Source organism: Haliotis cracherodii, unplaced genomic scaffold (genome assembly GCF_022045235.1).
Source record: "Haliotis cracherodii isolate W230 unplaced genomic scaffold, xgHalCrac1.p SCAF_5, whole genome shotgun sequence".
Taxonomy (NCBI): Eukaryota; Metazoa; Mollusca; class Gastropoda; order Lepetellida; family Haliotidae; genus Haliotis; species Haliotis cracherodii.
Window position 1 is genome coordinate 60147931 of NW_027266308.1, and position 24775 is coordinate 60172705.

A 24775-nucleotide genomic window follows, 5' to 3' on the forward strand; every position below is an offset into this window, starting at 1 on the left:
ATTGTCTGGCGTAGATATTCACAATCATTGTTGGTCAATATAAAGGGCAATTCTACTTTTGTTGTCATGTTTCCTCAAGTACGATTTTTAGTGTCTGTTTACTCTCTGGACCATAAGATTACAAAAATCCATCGTTTTTGTTTGTCGTTAAGTGGCCATCTTTGATTTCTAAATGACCTTCGTTTTCTATGAATTTCAAGCACTTTAGACTCCCGTTGCAACCAAAATACGAATATAAACATCATACGTTCCATATTAATAGAGAGAAGAGACGAGTTTCAATGAATAAATGCATCTTTAAAAAAATATGGACGCCATGCCATATTTTTTATTACGATTTGCTGAGTCATGTGTATAAAATTTGTGTTATTTATGGACTAAAGAAAGAAAAGACAAAACTGTGATTGTAACTGTCCCAAGTTTATACTTTGATATTGATGATGGCCAGAACACATGGAGCTGTTGTTGGCGTTGTTGTTGTTGGTGGTGTTGTCGTGGTGTTGTGGAGATGTTGGTGTTGTCGTGACGTTGTGGAGGAGTTGGTGTTATGGTGCTGTTGTGGAGCTGTTGGTGTTGTCTTGGGGTAGTGGAGCTGCTGTTAGTATTCTGGTGTTGTCGTGGTGTTGTTGAGCTGTTGGTGTTGCGGTGTTGTCGTGGTGTTGTTGAGCTGTTGGTGTTGCGGTGTTGTCGTGGTGTTGTTGAGCTGTTGGTGTTGCGGTGTTGTCGTGGTGTTGTGGAGCTGTTGGTGTTGCGGTGTTGTCGTGGTGTTGTGGAGCTTTTGGTGTTGTGGTGTTGTGGATGTGTTGATGTTCTGGTGGGGTAGTAGGGCTGTTGGTGTTGTGGTGTTGTGGATGTGTTGGTGTTGCGGTGGGGTAGAGGAACTGCTGTTGGTGTTGTCTCGGAGATGTTTTATTGTCGATACTCATGTTGTAAACGTACGTGCTATTGTTGGCAATGTGGTGTGTAAAGCTGTTGGTGTTGTGGAGCTGTTTTTGTTGTGGTATTGTCGTGGTGATGTGGGCCTGTGGTGTTGTTGTGGGGGTGAGGAGCTTTTGTTGGTAGCGTGGTGTCGTGGTGATGTGTAAATGTCGATAATCAAGTTGTAAACGTACGTGCTGTTGTCTTGGTGCTGTGGAGCTGTTGGTGATGTCGTTGTGTTTAGGAGGTGTTGTTGGTGTTGTTGTGTTTAGAAGCTGTTGGTGTTGTCGTTGGGTTTAGAAGCTGTTGGTGATGTTGTTGCGGAGCTATTGTTGGTAATATGGTGTGTGGAGCTGTTGGTGATGTCGTTGTGTTAAGGAGCTGTTGGTGATGTTGTTGTGTTTAGAAGCTGTTGGTGTTGTCGTTGTGTTTAGGAGCTGTTGGTGTTGTCGTGTTTATGAGCTTTTGGTGATGTCGTTGTGTTTAGGAGCTGTTGGTGTTGTCGTGTTTATGAGCTGTTGGTGATGTCGTTGTGTTTAGGAGCTGTTGGTGATGTTGTTGCGGAGCTATTGTTGGTAATATGGTGTGTGGAGCTGTTGGTGATGTCGTTGTAATAAGGAGCTGTTGGTGATGTTGTTGTGTTTAGAAGCTGTTGGTGTTGTCGTTGTGTTTAGGAGCTGTTGGTGATGTTGTTGCGGAGCTATTGTTGGTAATATGGTTTGTGGAGCTGTTGGTGTTGTTGTTTAACGGAGCTCACAGTGTGAACGTTTGGCCTGAAGAACGTACATATTGTTAAAGCAAGATATATTTTCAGCACTATGCCTTTTTCAAGACAACAAAGAAGATTATTAGCATCACGTAGATGTGGAAACCTTGCTCTCAATGCTGAACGAGGTGGTTACAACGAGTCAGTTATACCTTTAATGAGAGACTCTGTACAGTATGTGATAAACAACACGCCGAAGATGAGATTCATGTTCTTGTGGAATGTTCAACCTACAACGACTTGATAGAGTGTATATTAATGATGATTTTAATAACACCCAAAACCCAGAAATAAATTATGTTGCTTTGGAACACCGAACAAATACAATCAGAAATTTCAAGGTGCATTCAACAAATGTACCACGAACGACGACTTGTGAACATAATAAACAATGGGATTTTACACATAAGGTCAGATGATGTTTAACGCCGCACTCAGTATTCCAGCTACATGACGGCGGTCTGTAAATAATCGAGTCTGGACCAGACCATCCAGCGACTGACATCATGAACACCGATCTACGCAGCTGAGATCCGATGACATGCATCAACCAAGTCAGCGAGCCTGACCACCCGATCCCGTTAGTCGCCTCTTAAGACGAGCATAGTCGCCTTTTACGCCAAGCATGTGCTGCTGAAGACCTATTCTACCCCGGCATTTGTATGGTGTGGGTGGGTTTGGAGTGTATGTTTTATATATCAAAGATATAAGTAGTTTCTAATACCATTCGGTAGTATACACTTCAATGTCTTCAACCCTGCGTTTCATTGTATACATTTTTAAAATAGTAGAAATTCAAACGTGCTATTTCATTGTACATTTCACCATAACGGCACCTGCTCTTTAGGCCACCATATATTTCAATTTTATCAAATATAAATGAATCACATTGATGTCTTTTGATATGAATTTTAACTTAATATTTCGATATATACTTAATTTCTTAATAATATTTTAAAATATACCCACTTTAAGGCACGCACTTTACACCAATATGATCTTGATCAACCTTTCAACGTACCATATCATTATATATGCCCATTTAATGTCTTCATACAACTTTGAACGTTAAACACTAAGGCATTCCACTCAAATGGATAAGCTTTCGATAAATATCTCATTATAGTTTATTAATAAAATAGTATATTTAATTTCCTAAAAGACAGGTAGTTGGAGAGCAGTTCACCGATAAGGAGATGATATTTCAATTGTATTTTCTTGCCAAATAGCATGTTTATGTCATTGAGTGACCAGATATAACTGATATTTTCATGAGGCACTGTGACTTGTCGGGTCACGAGATAAACATTGAAAGTAGTTCCGGCATGAAATGATCTTTGAATCGAGTGAACTATTGATATAATGTTTTCAGATGAACACAGTATTTCACCACTAAACAAAATAACGGAAAGCATTTTCTAATACGTTATGCGATCGATTGAAATATTGATACATGTTAAGAATAAATACACAGTATTTCATCTCGAAAGCATAATAATGGTAGGTATTATTCAGAAACATTTATCGATGTATAATCACAGATACTTAGAACTCTTTTTCCCACACTCACTCACTCTACCTTTCACACACGTTTGTTAAATCTCGCTTCTGATGAGGTCAACTTCCATTTACCCTTTGACCAGCGTTGAGACTTTGGGAACAGCCGCCATTTAAACAAATAGGTTTTCGGTGCACTGAAGTTCCTTTCCCCAGCGTAACGCCAACAGTCAACACCGTTATAATGACCACTGTCCAGCTGACCCCTTGACCCATAGCGATATGTCAGAAGACCCTCGCATCGGCTACATGCTTAAGGCCGATAAATCATCGCTAATTTGAACATCAAAAACTTTTACTGCCCCGCGATATCCGAAAATATATGAAAACGAAAATTTATGGTTTTTTAAATCTGTTATCTGTCTTTTTTCTTCCGGTTTGATTCTTCATCATCGAGCCAGTCCACGATGTTTATGACTTTCTCTGTTGTCAACAGGTTAGTGAAGCGACCTTTTGGGCGAGCCAAAAGGCGGTAGTTGACCTTTAAAACAGCGTCTTACGGCCTATCGGGGACTTTAGTTTGACGAGAATGTGACCACAGTTTAGAATTCACACCTGTCGTTACAAACGCTTCACCTGTCCAGGTAAAAAGCGGTCATTGGAGAGCACCTGCCAACACCGGTTCGGACAATTAGTGGTCAGTGGCGATACCCACGACAACAATGAGAAAACACAGAGAGCGAAGACAGTAATTATAAGCGTCACCGGAAGCAAATATCAGCCTTGAAAAGCAGGGTGTTGAATTTCACTGCTACATTGTAAAGATACTATTCACCCTCAGAAAACGTCACAAAACAATTATTTTCAGTTCAGATAATACAATTTGAAAAAACCCCATTTATATGAAACTGAAAACATATCTTATTTCCTAAACTTATTTATATTCGGGAATACGTCGGTTCATTTACATTAATCATCACGTGCGCTTTCTATCCGGAAAAGACACTTTCCAATTCACAATTGAACGTTTTACTGAGAAAATCTTATGAGATGTTGGAGGTGTGAATATATGATACCCATGAATATCACCAATGATTGGTTTCTTGGGACAGGTGTGGGACTGTAAACCTTTTTTCATTTCCGCCCTGTCCTTTCAGGTGCCATTAGTGAATAACTTTGCCCCGTTAAAGTAACAGGTTCCCTTTTTACCGATCACAAAATAAACGACACACAATACAATACAATCAGCAATATAGCTAGTCTTACAGGCCATAGCATATATTTAATACACAATCACAATTCTCAAAGGGGACGTACTCATTTTTTTCAGGTTGACTTGAACGTTTTTTACTCGAAGGTTCGTTTGTATAATTAGTTTTATATAACCTTATACAATTTTTATTTCGGGGACCTAATGTTAGTCTGATAACAACGAAATCGATTGATCTGTTCAGAGGAGAAGTATTGTTAGAACATAGATAAAAATTGGGTTTGGGCTAAAACCATAGTAATCTCAAGTATTGGGACTAGTTTTGAACAATACGTATGAGAAACGAAGCGACACTTCTGCATCAGACTCGAACACTTTGGCGATATCAACCATCAAAGAAACAAACCTGTCGCCAAACACGTTAATTCTGTGGGTCACTCAACTAGAGACCTTCACTATCAAATCATACAACAGCCCCCCCCCCCCCCCCCCCACACACACACACACCTCCCCCTCCCATTGTTTAATGTTCGAACATAGTTTTAAACAGTTTCACATTAGGAGATACAGAAGAGAAGATACACATTTCGCGAACTTCAGGTCTCATAACTGATTTTCACTGATCCGTTCTTATAATTTTTTACTACTTTTTTGCTTTTACGTCCAATGGAGTCTGTTTCGGAAGCTTATCTATTCTCTGGCTTTGACGTTATATATACACTTATATATGTGCGTTGTAACAACAATTCTATTTTGTTAGAATTACTCATGTCTATCCCTTCTAATATTATATCGTATGCCATTGTTTGACAACTTGCTGTCAACCGAAATGGTTAAATGTGTTGATATATCAACATTAGCGTCAATAAACATCAGTAACAATAAACAGCAGTGTCAGTAAACAGTCATATCCGGGATTATCCTGTCAAAATTGTGATTGTGTGTTTGCATTATCGCTCAAATCAATATCGAAATGTGTCCCAGTGCTACACTATAGGAGATTTATACCTCGCCATTATCGATGATATTTTCGCTATCCATTTCAATTTATATATAGTTTTCCTCAATATTCTTTAACTTATGTGGGCATTCAGGAAATTGAACCAATATACGGATATTCGTGTTAATACAGTAAACTACGGTTATAACGAACACGCTTATAACGAACTGACGGATATAACGAACTTACTTTTCGGTCCCGACTATTCGCTGTAGTTATGCTGTATATATGTTTATAACGAACTACGGTTATAACGAACTAAAATTAGTGGTCACTTTGAGTTCGTTATAACCGTAGTTTACTGTATAGGTATTCTTTGAAATATTTATTCTGTAAAACTTTGTGAATATCGTTTGAAATATACAAACACAAGGTAAGATCGACATGCTTGTTGATAAATGTAAACATCAAAATATGCTTTTTTTTCATTAATATGTGTTATTATTGAAATGTTACTGGGAAATATGTAACGGGATGGGGATTATTCAAAGTGTTATGAATATTAAGAAAATATTAACGTATAACGCTAACTGTAGATATATATACCCATTTATTCTAAGATCATATTATACATAACACCACTTGTTCCAAGTTACGTAAGCAACGCCAATATGTTACACAACTTGTCAACGCTGATTTGATACGTGTCACGTAGACATATTTCACAACCTCTCGCTAATATTCTCATCCGGGTGACGTCATTTGATAGATGGGACCTGTTAGTTTGAGTAATTTTTGCGTTTGATGTCGGCTGTCTGTTCGGCATAGGTTCAAACTAATTGCTTACTTATGTAAAATACAACAAACGGGAGTTACCTCCCTTAGCTCGCCCTGGGTGCACGGGTTGCAGTTCTTAATCGAACCTGTCAGTACCGTTGTGAGGCTCGTGTGAGAACATCCTGCCGCTACTAATAATTGACAAATGTATGTTTCATATTGCGCCGGTTCTGTTGAGCCATTTCACATATATATGCCTGGTCAAGTCAAGGTCACTCCGACCTTGGTGGCACGCAGATGTCGGCGGAGTTCGACGTGAGTGTCTACAGCTGTCCACGCAACGCGACATGGCGGGGACATATGGTCGACATTCACCGTGTGAAAATAGTACGCCATAAATCAGGGAAACCCACACCATGTTTATATGCTGATGACTGACATTAACGGTGAGGAATGCGGTTTGTTTTGCACATATAGGATTTCTTCATTAAACCCATACATCAATGTACAATTGTATATTGCTTTATCTAACCGAGCAAAGCCATCAATAGGTTGTATGTTTCTGTTGATCAGTGTGTCTGTTTGTCTGCTTGTCTGACGGTCTGCTTGTGTGTCGGTGTGTCTGTTCGTCTTTGGGTCCAATAAATATAAATCTTGGAAGATCATAGACATCATCATCATCACCATCATGGTCGTCGTCGTCGTCATCAGCATCATCACCACAATGATCAGCATCAGAGCATCACCTTCACCGTCATCACCACAACGACAAGCATCAGCATCACAACGATCAGCAAAAACAACATCAGCAACGTTATCTCCATCCTAACACCACCACCATCATCATCATCATCATCATCATCATCATTGTTCATGCTTGTCTTGCGCAACAAAATGAAACCATTTCCTTGTATTTACCAAAACCAAAAAACAACATAAATATATCCTCGCCCCCCCAACACTCCATCGCCACCCCCATCCTCATAAATCACTTATCAAATCCCAGTCGACACATGTACAAGGGCTGAAATATCAAATTTTGAAAATGATCTCCGTCGAAACAAACCGACGGCTAAAGTGGACAAGCTCACAGACACTTGAATAGCGTTATGGATTCAAGACTATCTTAATGAGTTCGTGACCCCGGCTGCCGTATGACTGACCCCAGGGCAGTGTACACGCATGCCCGGTAGCGGCCCTTGTAAAGGAGTGACCTCCGTTAGGTATATAGGTCACGCTTGTCAGTGTTAAGCAATACAACAAAACACAACACGCACTTACTCGGGCTGTGACCCACATTTATCGATATTATTGACCTACATAAGTATATAGGCTTAATTCTCGGTTAGAGTCAACGGTTGGTCTGCATTATCTAACCCTGACGCATAAAACCGACATGGGACAGCGTGTAATGATCAACCAAGGGTTGGTCATTGAGGTGGACATCTTAGTGACCGCTACAGCAGCTATGTCGATGTGAACGTGGTCCGCATGTAGTTGCAAAGTCGTTGTTGAATATGTAGGGCAATTAAAGCAGGGGTTGAAGACCTTTGTCATGTCAATGAGGGGTGAGGGAGACGTGAAGGGGGTGAGGGTAGTAGGTTGATTATGTTTGTCAGCGAGGGGGTGATTGCAAGTTATCGATTAAATATGTTATGGTCATATTGGGAGTAATGATGAATGTTATTTATTCATTAATATATCTATCAAGTCAATTTATTATAGGTCAATTATCATTCTGGGCGCTGTACGGGCCATAAGACCATAAATCTCAACGAAACCCTGTTAATCCGCGGATTAACAACGGAAATCCGCTAATCCGGACGATAAAGTTTCAAGTGAAATCGACAGGTTATCAAATTTCCGGATTAACAAAAAATAGTAAAGAAAGTCATTGACATGTAGATTGACCTCTATGTATATGTAGAATGACCTTCATGTACATGTATATGTACAATTGACCTTCATCAATCGTCTGGAAAGCCAGTTGTCCGCACTAACGGGTTCTCGCTGTGCAAAATAATTATCTTATAGAGGACTTAGGGATTTGTAAAAGTAACAGGACTGTTTTTTTTTCCCAGTACAGCAGCAATATCTCCAGATATATGCCATTACTTTCAGCTCAGGGCCCTTGACCCCTCTACACGCAGCCCAGACAGCGAATGGGACTTCTCCCAGGATGCGCTGGCTTGTCGAACCCACCGAGAACTTTTCGGAGAATGTGAAGACTCCCCAACACTGCCGCCTTTTAAAGTAATCGTACACTGACTGATATTGCTGTTTTAAGTGGCTTACTCTTTATCATCTCCCCGATGTAAATAACGTACACAAGGTTGATTTGAGGGGGATCATACATTGCGGTTGAAACCACTGGGAAACCAACTGTATCACCAGACACTTAATGTAAATGTGACCCATCCATTTCTCCGTAGGTACGGCACTCAAGTTGAGTGATACGACAATCAAGTTTACATACTCAACGGTTCTGCCGTATCAAAAGCGTTATGAATCAATAGCTTAACATAACAATATTTTTGAGGTTGTCAGCATTTTCACAAAGAAGTCTTAGGGGCATGTCTCCAAAGTATGGAATGTTTTTTTGTTTTTTTATATTCTTCCTTTAACTGTTGGACTACTTCATTAACACATCAATCGTAGACACAATCAGTAACTAAAGCTACATATAAACAGGCTTTGCTTTATATTTGCAGTGTATTATTTTAACTCAGCGATTATTGAAAAATAACCGAAGTATATATTTATTTTTCCGACATTCAAAGTAAACATGTTCTCTGACGCCGGTAAACTATTTTCGGTTGACAATTTCTTGCCAGACGCGGCCAAGGATCTTGAAAGCTTCGAAAAATATTTTTGTTTGTTTAAAGATATGTGCATTGGCGACTTTTTAAAACAGAATCATGTTTATGTTAAAGTTTGAAACTAGTTATGTCCTGGATTTCCTGTAAGGGGTGTAGCACGAGAGTGTTGATGCTTTTGTTGTGCTGTGTAGTAAATGGGATGGTGGGGCGTTGTTTTCCGGGGATCGGGGAACAGATTGGTGAATGGATTACACAGGAAAGGGATTTGAACGTTGAGAGGTTTAGGATTAGTGGGTAGTAGAAGAACGTGTGAGTGTCTTGGATGGATGACGGATGAAGAAGATGGAAGTGTGGGAGAGAGAGACGGGATCGGGAGTATATTATTAGACGGGGATGGCGAGAGGCAGTCAGTATATATTAGACGGGGATGGGGAGAGGCAGTCAGTATTATTAGACGGGATCGGGGGAGGCAGTCAGTATATATAAGACGGGGATGGGGAGAGACAGTCAGTATTATTAGACGGGGATCGGGAGAGGCAGTCAGTATATATTAGACGGGATCGGGGGAGGCAGTCAGTATTATTAGACGGGGATGGGGAGAGGCAGTCACTATTATTAGACGGGGATGACGAGAGGCAGTCAGTATATATTAGACGGGGATCGGGGGAGGCAGTCAGTATATATAAGACGGGGATGAGGAGAGGCAGTCAGTATATATAAGACGGGGATGGGGAGAGGCAGTCAGTATTATTAGACGGGGATCGGGAGAGGCAGTCAGTATTATTAGACGGGGATGACGAGAGGCAGTCAGTATATATTAGACGGGGATCGGGGGAGGCAGTCAGTATATATAAGACGGTGATGGGGAGAGGCACTCAGTATTATTAGACGGGGATTGAGAGAGGCAGTCAGTATATATTAGACGGGGATTGGGAGAGGCAGTCAGTATATATAAGACGGGGATGGGGAGAGGCAGTCAGTATATATTAGACGGGGGTGGGGAGAGGCAGTCAGTATATATTAGACGAGGATTGGGAGAGGCAGTCAGTATATGTTAGCAGCGGATGGGGAGAGGCTGTCAGTATATATTAGACGGTGATGGGGAGAGGCAGTCAGTATTATTAGACGGGGATGGGGAGAGGCAGTCAGTCAGTATATATTAGACGGTGATGGGGAGAGACAGTCAGTATATATAAGACGGGGATGGGGAGGGGCAGTCAGTATATATTAGACGGGGATGGGGGAGACAGTCAGTATCATTAGACGGGGATGGGGGGAGACAGTCAGTATATATTAGACGGGGATGGGGAGAGACAGTCAGTATATATAAGACGGGGATGGGGAGAGGCAGTCAGTATATATTAGACGGGGATTGGGGGAGACAGTCAGTATCATTAGACGGGGATGGGGAGAGACAGTCAGTATATATTATACGGGAATGGGAATAGACAGTACTTCACTGGACGAGACTGGGTGGTGGGTGACATTAGGGAACTGGACAGCTAGCCAATCCTCTAACGTTGATCTATTACCGTTACACAACTCTTTGCTCTTAAATCTGGAATGTAGCAAGATGCTTGATAGGATAGGCCATTGCTGGGGGTCGCGCCGTCGGGGGTGCGACGGAGATCAATCAGTATCGATCTCTGAATGGCATGGAAAGCATGGGTGGGTTGACGGTGACAGCTCAACAACATTACACCCCCCAGGGAACGTCACATCTCCTCTATTTAATTAGCGGACATATGGTTATTACCTGAAAGTTTTAATTTTAATGGAAGACACACGGATTGAGGGATGACGACATGGGTGAGGGATGACACAATCAGTGATGGAAGAAGCCGGGAGTAAGGGTTAATACAAGGAGTGAGGGAAGACATAAGGAGTTAGGGAAGACATAAGGAGTGAGGGAAGACACAAGGAGTGAGGGATGACACAAGCAGTGATGGAAGAAGCCGGGAGTAAGGGTTAATACAAGGACTGAGGGAAGACATAAGGAGTGAGGGAAGACACAAGGAGTGAGGGAAGACACAAGGAGTAAGGGAAGACATAAGGAGTGAGGGAAGACACAAGGAGTAAGGGAAGACATAAGGAGTGAGGGAAGACACAAGGAGTAAGGGAAGACACAAGGAGTGAGGGAAGACACAAGGAGTGAGGGAAGACATAAGGAGTAAGGGAAGACACAAGGAGTGAGGGAAGACACAAGGACTGAGGGAAGACACAAGGAGTGAGGGAAGACATAAGGAGTAAGGGAAGACACAAGGAGTGAGGGAAGACATAAGGAGTAAGGGAAGACACAAGGAGTAAGGGAAGACATAAGGACTGAGGGAAGACACAAGGAGTAAGGGAAGACACAAGGAGTGAGGGAAGACATAAGGAGTAAGGGAAGACACAAGGAGTGAGGAAAGACATAAGGACTGAGGGAAGACACAAGGACTGAGGGAAGACACAAGGAGCGAGGGAAGACATAAGGACTGAGGGAAGACGCAAGGAGTGAGGGAAGACATAAGGAGTAAGGGAAGACACAAGGACTGAGGGAAGACATATGGACTGGGGTAAGACACAAGGGATGAGGGAAAACATAAGGACTGAGGGAAGACACAAGGAGTGAGGGAAGACACAAGGATTGAGGGAAGACACAAGGAGTGAGGGAAGACACAAGGAGTGAGGGAAGACACAAGGACTGAGGGAAGACGCAAGGAGTGAGGGAAGACACAAGGAGTGAGGGAAAACACAAGGACTGAGGGAAGACGCAAGGAGTGAGGGAAGACACAAGGACTGAGGGAAGACACAAGGAGTGAGGGAAGACGCAAGGAGTTAGGGAAGACACAAGGTGTAGGGGAAGACACAAGGAGTGAGGGAAGACACAAGGAGTGAGGGAAGACGCAAGGGATGAGGGAAGACATAAGGAGTGAGGGAAGACACAAGGAGTGAGGGAAGACGCAAGGGATGAGGGAAGACATAAGGAGTGAGGGAAGACACAAGGAGTGAGGGAAGACACAAGGACTGAGGGAAGACACAAGGAGTGAGGGAAGACACAAGGACTGAGGGAAGACGCAAGGAGTGAGGGAAGACGCAAGGAGTGAGGGAAGACACAAGGACTGAGGGAAGACACAAGGAGTGAGGGAAGACACAAGGACTGAGGGAAGACGCAAGGAGTGAGGGAAGACGCAAGGAGTGAGGGAAGACGCAAGGACTGAGGGAAGACGCAAGGGATGAGGGAAGACATAAGGAGTGAGGGAAGACACAAGGAGTGAGGGAAGACGCAAGGGATGAGGGAAGACATAAGGAGTGAGGGAAGACACAAGGAGTGAGGGAAGACATAAGGGATGAGGGAAGACACAAGGAGTTAGGGAAGACACAAGGAGTGAGGGAAGACATAAGGGATGAGGGAAGACACAAGGAGTTAGGGAAGACACAAGGTGTAGGGGAAGACACAAGGAGTGAGGGAAGACATAAGGGATGAGGGAAGACACAAGGAGTTAGGGAAGACACAAGGTGTAGGGGAAGACACAAGGAGTGAGGGAAGACGCAAGGAGTGAGGGAAGACACAAGGAGTGAGGGAAGACGCAAGGGATGAGGGAAGACATAAGGAGTGAGGGAAGACACAAGGAGTGAGGGAAGACATAAGGGATGAGGGAAGACACAAGGAGTTAGGGAAGACATAAGGGATGAGGGAAGACATAAGGAGTGAGGGAAGACGCAAGGGATGAGGGAAGACATAAGGAGTGAGGGAAGACGCAAGGGATGAGGGAAGACGCAAGGGATGAGGGAAGACACAAGGAGTGAGGGAAGACGCAAGGGATGAGGGAAGACGCAAGGGATGAGGGAAGACATAAGGAGTGAGGGAAGACGCAAGGGATGAGGGAAGACGCAAGGGATGAGGGAAGACACAAGGAGTGAGGGAAGACGCAAGGGATGAGGGAAGACATAAGGAGTGAGGGAAGACACAAGGAGTGAGGGAAGACATAAGGGATGAAGGAAGACACAAGGAGTTAGGGAAGACATAAGGGATGAGGGAAGACACAAGGAGTGAGGGAAGACATAAGGGATGAGGGAAGACACAAGGAGTTAGGGAAGACATAAGGGATGAGGGAAGACACAAGGAGTGAGGGAAGAAGCAAGGGATGAGGGAAGACATAAGGAGTGAGGGAAGACACAAGGAGTGAGGGAAGACATAAGGGATGAGGGAAGACACAAGGAGTGAGGGAAGACACAAGGAGTGAGAGAAGACGCAAGGGATGAGGGAAGACATAAGGAGTGAGGGAAGACACAAGGAGTGAGGGAAGACACTAGCGGGAGCGTGGGAAGACGCAAGAAATGAGGGAATATTTTTAGTATGACAGACTATGATGGCGGCAACATCAAACTATTTATTTATCTTTTTATTTGCAGTCCTTACATTTAAAAGCGTGCTCAATATGCAACATGTGTTTGTCGCCGCAGTGTCGCTAGAGAAAATTTGAGGATGATAATGACATTTTGCTGGTTATTAAACCTCGGTCGACCGATGTACTGCACTCACAAGCAGGGACTTGAAGGTAATTATACTGGGCGACTGAGTTAGTGGGGTCGCTTGTAACTCAGTCCGACTGGGGAGTTGTCGAAATGCACCCACAGATCCAGAGCGTGGTACGTGGGGAATCAGAAAGCAAGGTTAGGGGTATAGGGGCGGGGCTTGGGGTTGTGGCGGGGGAGCTTGTGTGTTGGTTTGGGTGGGAAACTGGAGCTCTGCATGAGAGAGAATGTGACTTATTCATATGGATGGCGGTTGTAGAGAAGCAGCGGCTGTCGTGATAGTCGTTGCAACAATCCATGCTTGCCGTAATAGGCGACTATGCTTGTCGTTAGAGGCAACTAACGGGATCGGGTGGTCAGGCAGCTGACTTGGTTGATGCATATCATCGTCTCCCAATTACGTAGATCGATGCTCATGATGTCAATCACTGGATTGTCTGGTCAAGACTCGATTATTTACAGACAGCCATATAGCTGGAATATTGCTACATAAGTGCGGCGTTAAACAACAAACAAACACACAAAGAAACAAACGTTTTACACATGCTTCACTCCATCGGTTTCCTTATTCCAAGTACAATCACAAACAACCGGTTAATTACCTCGTGGATAAAACGCATAATATAATCTCATACACCACAAAAACAATTTGATAGCCCACCACCTAAAACCATCTCATGTAAAGAGGGTTTATATCGGATGTCGCTGCTCATCGCTGAAGTGTTATTGGTAAATAAATAATGTAATTACTACAACCAAATGTCAAGCACGGGGGTCCAGACAGCGTGCGTTGTATTGACCTGTTGTAGGAAAAATAGTCTGTAATTAGCTACACCACTGACTTGCCTTTTTTGTGGCATCGCAATAGACAAGCCATAGGCTATTGCTAACGACTCCAGCAATTAACATCTCAGGACAAGACGTGCAATTTACATGTGATATCGACACCGAAATTGTACCGTTGTCATTGAATGTCGTGGTAACTCTAAAGCCAGGAGATATGTTCCGAAGTTTATGCTTTGAAAGATCATACTCATTTTCGTTATGAGTTTCGACGGTGTACATGTCATGTTATTATCACCAGCTGAGCGAAGGACATGATTGATGTGGACAACGCGGGGTGTCCTTTGTGTGTTATTGTAGTTTTTCATGACGTATCTGTTAGGTAACCCAAATTGACACTAATAGCTGTAGAGGTCGATATGAAAAGGACATTTGTTATAAGGTGATAGTGGGACACGGACGATATCATATGACGCTGTCACGTGAAATCCATGCAGATCACACACTCGATAAACACAACATAAAGCTGAGTATATCTCAAGGACAAACACAGTGACGTCACATAATGACGTCACATTCCTAGTCTGCCATATCGATTTTTTTCACAATCAGAGAGCACGTCGCCCAGAGACAATCTAAATTTTCAGATACTACAGTAATCTATACTTGCCAAATATTATAGACTTGCATAGGCTACAGTGGATATATTTGTTTCAGGAGCTGTATGACAGTCATATATCTTATATCTGTTTTACGTGTGTCCTATATTTCTCTAAATACCATATGAATCCTAAATTGTCTCAAGCGACTATAATTTTATCACAATTGTGCTAAACAATGAACAAGCTTCTCACAACAGCGTGAAAGCAGAAGTTCAATTTCAGCTTTCGTGATTTGCATTCAGTAATATCGATGCCCCAAGAACACTGACCAATCTGTATATTATACAGGATATTGTGTAATACATCGTTGGGAAACTTGACTTTTAAATAAGACATCACGTCGGCATATCTCGGCTGAGATCGGAGAAGTTCGCGGTCAATGGGTCCGCTGCTTGACGTGTACGTGCATGTGTGTTGATGTTATCGCTGTCCATGAATGTGTGCAGTCAGGTGGAAAACACGATGAAATCACTAAGGTGACAGTTTCGCAAGGCCCATGAGATCGTATGATTTGCTGACGTCAATTGTATCGTACAGATTACTGTTTTTGACGTTGATAGACATCTTAGTAGAAGGGAATTCCGGTCATGTCATCCGCGTGTTATCTATATGAATAGCAATATAAAAGGGCGAAACGGGCTGATATTCATATATGTATATATAGCGTCAACGACAGAATAACAATCTCGATCAACCGAGGAAAACAATTCTATTGCGTGCTAAAGGAAAAATAGCGGTGAAAAGGACCACTAAAAAATCAGTGATGACACCAGTTGTTCGCAAAAATAGTATTTAAAAGAAATAAAATAATGGATAGATAATAAGAATTGATATTAATACACCATCATTATTATCATTGTTATTATAACAACCATTATCACAACACACATTAAGTTGTCACTGTAGCAACGAACAACAGAAAGACATACCCTTCATATCAACAGTTATAAAAAAAGCCCTTAACATGCCATTATGATTATGATTATGATTATGATTATTTTTATTTTTATTTTATTTTTATTATTATTATTATTTTTATTATTAGTATTATGCATGTCTAAGTTGAAACTGGAATACCCGACACTGGTTTTTCGAAAGAAGACTGGGTGGCCAAGTATGGGTAAGTTGGTGGATTGGGTGTCGCCTACCCCGATGGTGTGGATGGTTGATCGTGTTTTCGCTGAATCACTGGTTTGTCTGATCCAGATTTGATTATTTACAGCCTGCCCTGATATAGCTTGAATTTTCCTTGCGTGTTTTAGGGCGTAAAACAACATTCACCCATTCACTCATTCCTCACCCATCATCCCCTTTCGGCCATCCAATACACAATACACTGAGTACAAGTGCCAGGCTTCGAGCCATAATAATACATCAAAAATAAAAATGTGTAAAAAATACAACGTGGAGAAAACGAGAATGATAATTTATCGAAGCTATTTTGGTGTTGATTTCACATATGCATGATATTAACATGGATAAATAAATAAGCACCAACATGGCTACATAATATAATATAAATATTAAGATAAACAGATAGGATTCACGTAAACTATGTTTCGGCCGCAAGCAATAAGCTATCGTCGTACACTTGACATGAAGTTGCCTATGAAATAGAACATGAGGTATTTCTCGCTCGGGCCTGGAGGCAGAGATGCAGGGATTACATATCAACTAGAACATTTAGGCTCGTAAATGCCAATTATATTGCACGGGCTCCTGTGAAATATGCAAAACGATCGCCAAAACACACGCTTGTCATTTCACATCTATTTGATTGGTCAACACAGGTCACCTTGACCTTATAAGAAAAATATATTCCTTAGACGCAAGGGGATACGACTGATGTATGGCGGGGTCGCTTGAAGTTAGTCTGTGGGGAGGTGTGCTATTTCACCATGTAAGTGCACAATAAAACTGCCGATCATGAGAAATAACACGTGGATGATATGACGTATTTGTCGCACTCGAACGTCGCAGACCGTATCTAATGTGTCTCAGTCTGTACAGTGTGAAGTGATGTAACAACATGGTGGCGGAGCTTCATGTTCGGCTGCTTGTTTGTCGATCTATCATCTGTCTATCAATGACTTTTATTTATCTCCAGTTACATCCATCAGCCTGCTGTTTGTACATATATATCTGTCTGTCTGTCTATTCGTCCGTCCATCCATCTATCCTCCATTTACTTATCGTTACATCTGTCAGTCACCGAAATGAACTGTCGTCATTGCACTTTATATGTCGTCTTATCACTCCATCTATCTGTTTGTCTGTCTGTCTATCGTTCTCCGTTAAAAGTCCGTTAAAAGATGGTACTTGTTGTTACCTTGCCTGGCGCTCAGCATTAAGGGGCTAAAACACGGACAGGTCGGCTCAGAGTAGCTATCTATCTATGTGGCATCTAAACATCTATCTATCTATCTATCCGGCGTCTTTAATCTATCTATGCGGCATCTAAACATCTATCTATCTATCCGGCGTCTATAATCTATCTATGCGGCATCTAAACATCTATCTATCTATCCGGCGTCTATAATCTATCTATGCGGCATCTAAACATCTATCTATCTATCCGGCGTCTATAATCTATCTATGCGGCATCTAAACATCTATCTATCTATCCGGCGTCTATAATCTATCTATGCGGCATCTAAACATCTATCTATCTATCCGGCGTCTATAATCTATCTATGCGGCATCTAACATCTATCTATCTATCTATCCGGCGTCAATACATCTATCTATCCGGCGTCTATAATCTACCTATCCGGCGTCTATAATCTACCTATCCGGCGTCTATAATCTATCTATGCGGCTTCTAAACATCTATCTATCTATCCGGCGTCTATAATCTATCTATGCGGCATCTAAAATCTATCTATCCGGCGTCTATACATCTATCTATCCGGCGTCTATAATCTACCTATCCGGCGTCTATACATCTATCTATCTACCTGGCGTTTAAACATCTATCTATCTATCTATCCAGTGTCTATACGTCTATCTATCAGGAGTCTATATTTATCTATCTATCCGGCGTCTATACATCTATCAATCTATCCGACATCTATACATCTATCTATCTACCTGGCGTCTAAACATCTATTTATACATAATCTATGGATCTATCTATCTATCCCCTGTCTTTACCCTCTCTCTATCTATTCGGAGACTATACATCTATCTATCTTCTCTATCTATCTATCCTCTCTATACATCTATTTATCCTCTGTCTGTACATCCATCTATCCGGCGTCTATACAACTATCTATCCATCCTCTGTCTATACATCTATCTATTTATCCGGAGTTTATCTATCTATCTATCTATCTATCTATCTATCTATCTATCTATCTATCTATCCCAATGTGTAACAAATATAATTGTATCTATATGCGTAACTCTTTCTTGTATATGGGCCGGTGGCCTTTTGTACAATAAACTTCTTTGACTTTGACTATATCTATCTATCCGGCGTCTATACATCTATCTATCTTCTGTCTATACATCTATCTATCTATCTATCTCTGTTTATACCACTATCTATCTATTCGGAGTATATACATCTATCTATCTATCCGGCGTCTATACATCTATCTACCTATCCGGCGTCTATACATCTATCTATCTTCTGTCTATACATCTATTTATCTATCTATCTATCCGGAGTCTATACATTTATCTATCCATCTATCCGGCATCTATCTATCTATCTATCCTCTGTCTATACATCTATCTGTCCGTCTGTCTGTCTGTCTATCTATCCGGAGTCTATTTATCTAAGAACCTATCTTACTATCTATCCGGCGTCCTTCTAGCTATCAAGTCATGCAGCTATCCAGTTTCCTATGCCAAGTGCTGATATACATGTATATCCACCTATCTTTGTTCCCTACGTTATTATTGTATATGCAAGCTGCGGTAGAATTATTAATTCATATACAACATATCGAATCTGCTTCCTAATCCCATTTGTTCCTACTCTAAGAGTGGCAGACAGTACCCGCAGAGCATTGGTCCACAGGGGCGTGAGGTGTGTGTGTGTGTGTTGGGAGGGTGTGGGGGGGGGGGGGGGGGGGGGGGGAGGGTGTTAGCCTAGTGGTTTAATTGTTCGCTCGTCACGCGAAGACCCGGGTTCGATTCCCCGCATGGGTACAATGTGTGAAGCCCATTTCTGGTTCCCCGGTCGTGATATTGCTGCAATAGTTCTAAAAGCGGCGTAAAACAATACTCACTCACACGTCAAAATCTAGTTTTTGTTATAATCGCATGAAAAAAAATCCTGTTTAAAATATGTTTTCCTGTACTGCTGATTTAATATAGCTACTAGAGTAGCCTATTTTTATCATCTGGCTGCTTTGGGGATATAATTCAATTATTCCATGGTCTTGGCGCAGAACTAAGAAACCACATGCCGTTACTGAAAATAGTCTACGACCACTTACTGACTTCACACAACCCCAGTCAGACAGTGCGTCTGAACAAACGTCAAAAATGCCACTGTATTGACTAGTTTGGACATCTGTCAAACATTCGGACACACTCGACTGATCATAAGAAGCCAGGTCTGGCGTTCCGATTTGGAACACCCGTTCTCTCAGTTATGATCTGAATGCCGCCCCTTCACGTTTCAACCCCACACGAATCGTGTTAAACATGACGAGAGAATTTCGGGAATCATCGGAATTTTCCGGGAATTCTTATCGGAACGTAACTGCTTTTGTCCGTCAAGCGATTAAGGTATCCAATAGGCCGTTCTATTTTCGTAAAGCGTAAACACTGGTGTACGAAATAAATTATTTATACTTGCTAGGAGTTCAAGCGGTTATTAGCTTAGCGTAACATCTATTTAGGACTACGTGTGTAGCTCCGTCGTACTGATAAACTAGCAATAACGTCGCACATATAAAACGTTAATGAGATATAGATAGGAATCACAGAGGATTGTGACTCGGCCTATCGTAGCCTGCCGCTCATCGCTGATAGACTCAGTGTTTGCATATTACGCTTATTACGTGTGTGTAAGTGTGAGGTTCACTGCCATATTTTTCACTGGCCATTATTCTGATATAGATTTGTGTACGTGTGTGACGATTACCATGGTTACCCTGTGCTTTTTTATGATTGAAATAATATGCATTGAATGGAAGTAAAAAATAGATTGAAGAACCATACTGGTATGCGTACCAACATTGGCGTTTCATGTCTGTCTGTCTGTCTGTCTGTCTGTCTGTCTGTCTGTCTGTCTTCATATCTATAACTCATCGTTCTATATTAATCGTTATTATTCATCACTTTAGGGGCGGTCGGGTGGCCTAGTGGTTAAAGCGTTCGCTTGTCACGCCGAAGACCCGGGTTCGATTACCGACATGGTACAATTTGTGAAGCCCATTTCTGGTGTCCCCTGCCGTGATATTGCTGAAATATTGCTACCAGCGGCGTAAAACCATACTCACTCACTCATTATTCATCACTTTATCTATCTCTCATATCTTCCTTGGACGCTACTGTCATCCAGTTCTTCACATATAATGAATCTATCAGTCATCCATCCAATCATCCATCCATCCAATCAACTCATCCATTTATCACCCCTACCCCCATCTTCATTCATTCAACATTCTATCCACGTGCCTACCCACAAGCTTTGTATGTATTTGTACACCATTCACCCGTCAGACTTTCTGTATGTCTGACTAAAGATCTCTCCTACAGTACACCATTCACCCGTCAGACTATCTGTATGTCTGACTAAAGAATTCCCCTACAGTACACCATTCACACGTCAGACTATCTGTATGTCTGACTAAAGATCTCTCCTACAGTACACCATTCACCCGTCAGACTATCTGTATGTCTGAACGTAGAGCTCTTCTACAGTACACCATTCACACGTAAGACTATCTGTATGTCTGAACGTAGAGCTCTTCTACAGTACACCATTCACACGTCAGACTATCTGTATGTCTGAACGTAGAGCTCTTCTACAGTACACCATTCACACGTCAGACTATCTGTATGTCTGACTAAAGATCTCTCCTACAGTACACCATTCACCCGTCAGACTATCTGTATGTCTGACTAAAGAATTCCCCTACAGTACACCATTCACACGTCAGACTATCTGTATGTCTGACTAAAGATCTCTCCTACAGTACACCATTCACCCGTCAGACTATCTGTATGTCTGAACGTAGAGCTCTTCTACAGTACACCATTCACACGTCAGACTATCTGTATGTCTGAACGTAGAGCTCTTCTACAGTACACCATTCACACGTCAGACTATCTGTATGTCTGACTAAAGAACTCTCCTACAGTACACCATTCACACGTCAGACTATCTGTATGTCTGACTAAAGATCTCTCCTACAGTACACCATTCACCCGTCAGACTATCTGTATGTCTGAACGTAGAGCTCTTCTACAGTACACCATTCACACGTCAGACTATCTGTATGTCTGAACGTAGAGCTCTTCTACAGTACACCATTCACACGTCAGACTATCTGTATGTCTGAACGTAGAGCTCTTCTACAGTACACCATTCACACGTCAGACTATCTGTATGTCTGACTAAAGAACTCTCCTACAGTACACCATTCACACGTCAGACTATCTGTATGTCTGACTAAAGATCTCTCCTACAGTACACCATTCACCCGTCAGACTATCTGTATGTCTGACTAAAGAATTCCCCTACAGTACAGCATTCACACGTCAGACTATCTGTATGTCTGACTAAAGATCTCTCCTACAGTACACCATTCACCCGTCAGACTATCTGTATGTCTGAACGTAGAGCTCTTCTACAGTACACCATTCACACGTCAGACTATCTGTATGTCTGAACGTAGAGCTCTTCTACAGTACACCATTCACACGTCAGACTATCTGTATGTCTGACTAAAGAACTCTCCTACAGTACACCATTCACACGTCAGACTATCTGTATGTCTGACTAAAGATCTCTCCTACAGTACACCATTCACCCGTCAGACTATCTGTATGTCTGAACGTAGAGCTCTTCTACAGTACACCATTCACACGTCAGACTATCTGTATGTCTGACTAAAGAACTCTCCTACAGTACACCATTCACACGTCAGACTATCTGTATGTCTGACTGTAGAACTCTCCCACAGTACACCATTCACACGTCAGACTATCTGTATGTCTGACTAAGGAATTCTGCTACAGTACACCATTCACACGTCAGAATATCTGTATGTCTGACTAAAGAACTCTCCTACAGTACACCATTCACCCGTCAGACTATCTGTATGTTTGAGCGTAGAACTCCTCTACAGTACACCATTCACACGTCAGACCATCTGTATGTCTGACTAAAGAACTCTCCTACAGTACACCATTCACACGTCAGACTATCTGTATGTCTGACTGTAGAACTCTCCCACAGTACACCATTCTTACGTCTGACCATCTGTATGTCTGACTAGAACTCTCCTACAGAGCACCATTCACACAATAGACCATAGCAAGTCGGATACACGCAATCAATCAGTCACCACTTAAGGAGGTTGGGAAGGAAATGTTGAAGCGACTGGGCTCTAAATTATTTCCTCTCCGCATATATAAACTATAGAATGGTCCCCTGAGTCACCCAATACGGGTTACACATGGTATAGGGGTTTCTCTTTCACACAAATGGTGGGAGAAAGATAACACGTCTGCCTTACCCTATCACGTCTTTCTTGGGTGATATTTCACTGTTTGAGTGATCGTATTGAGTTAACTGTGGTGCATGTGTCCCGCTCCCGAAGACTAACTAACAGACCCGTGAAGATCCGGGGTAGAATAGGACTTCAGCAACCCATGCTTGTCATAAAGGCGACTATGCTTGTCGTAAGAGGCGATTAATGGGATCGGGTGGTCAGGCTCACTGACTTGGTTGATGCATGTCATCGTATCCCAATTGCCTGGACCGATGCTCATGATGTCAGTCAATGGATTGTCTGGTCCAGATTCAATTATTTACAGACCGCCGTCATATAGCTGGAATATTGCTGAGTGCGTTAAACAAACAAACAAACAGACAAACAATCTGAAAAAGGTTATCTCCTCTTACACATGAGTGTCAGATTGTGATTGGGTGAGGTCATTCTGTGACGTCAGTTACATTTCTTATGTAACTAATACATGTATATGTTGCAAATGTAATAGCAAAAGTTCGGCATCGAACAATTGCCATTACATTTGCAACATATACCACACGCTTTTTTGTATCACAAATCAATGAAGTAAGACGACATGCCGGGTATTTACGAAACTTTCCGAATTAAATTATCGAGAGAATAGCTCTAATTTTCTTTTTTGTCTTCTGCTATGAATGTGAAAAAATTAACGAAGTTGATAAATGCCTAACTGGCATTCTTATCGATTCGGACTAAAAGAAGCATGCAAAACACTTCGCGCTGGGTGAAAATAAACTAACATATCCACCTCAGGACCGGTGTGCAACTTCTACTACAAGGTTAAAAAACAAGTCTTTTAACAAAACGTGAGTGAGTCCAGTTATATCGCGGCGTGTCAGCTTAACGTGGTGGGGAATGCCCGAAGTGATGCAGGTCTCAGACATTTACCACTTCGGTGAAACCCACGAGCAGGGGTATGGTGCTGACAAACCTAGAAACATAATCGGGGCAATCGTGTTCAATTCGGACCCACAATCATAGGTTTCTGACGTGCCCAAGGGACGCAACTCTGCACAGCGAATCGCGGCGCCTCAGACGACTTGAGCACCCATGCCCCCTGCCCTATTTTACCAAGAGATGAAAATGGGATGAATATCGGATGCTGAAGTTGAAAAGGGTATGTTTTATTAAACTTATGCTATGAGGTCTGTAAGAAAAAAACCGCTACCTCAAGCGGACGCGCCTAGAACGTAATGTTTAACCCACCCACCAGTTCTCAACCGAATCAGCCTTTGACGTTGTATTATGAAGTCCCGACCCGGAAGTACTAATTAGGTCAGATGGCACCTGCTTTGCAGATAATAGCCCAGGGGACACACCGTTCTGCGCACGATAATGATGGCCCTTTCAGGATAGCCATATTCATGTGTAGGTGGCCTGATACAACGCCGACTCTCATTCTGTACATCACTAATTTCGCCCCCTCTTTCAATTCATCACCCCAACGATCCACCCCCACCGTCCCACGCCGTCTCACACCCCCTCCATGACGCTGCAAGCGATAACTCCCTCATCTCTAGCCCACAAGGGTAATTAAGGATATGAGCGAGCGACGTAATACGATCATTCTGAAACTAAATCATGATATTTCGATTGTGTTGACGTACCTGAAATAGAGTTATTAAATACATTATAATAAATGTTCATATTTGTTTCAAATGGTATTAATAGACGTATACAGTTAAAACCGTTGTTTCGAACTTTTATGTGTAGAATGTATGGCTGTATCGAAGTAAAGCTTGGACCATACGTTTTCCTTCTTTATTTATCATGTTCGGTTGTGTCGAACCTCGGATAACTCGAAGTAATTACGTTAGGACTCTTCAACTTCGACACAACGGTGTTTGTACTTTTACTATAAGGCTGCATCTGAAATTAGATATATTTGTCTCTAAGGTTGTATTCGCCGATGGCTCGACCTGTTAACCTGTTAACGAAGATTGTGAAGGTTCCAAATCTGTAATACGTCCTGACAGAAATGAATCGATATATTATTGCGATTAAGAAATTCGCAGCTTTAGCAATATATTCATGCTTGCATTGTAGATGTCGGCTGTCTGTCCGTCTGTCTACCGCCTTCTAACCTCTCAAATTACCAATGTAACATATCAATGTGTCTATATATGCATATTATTTTGATATATATATATAACAAAACCCATATACA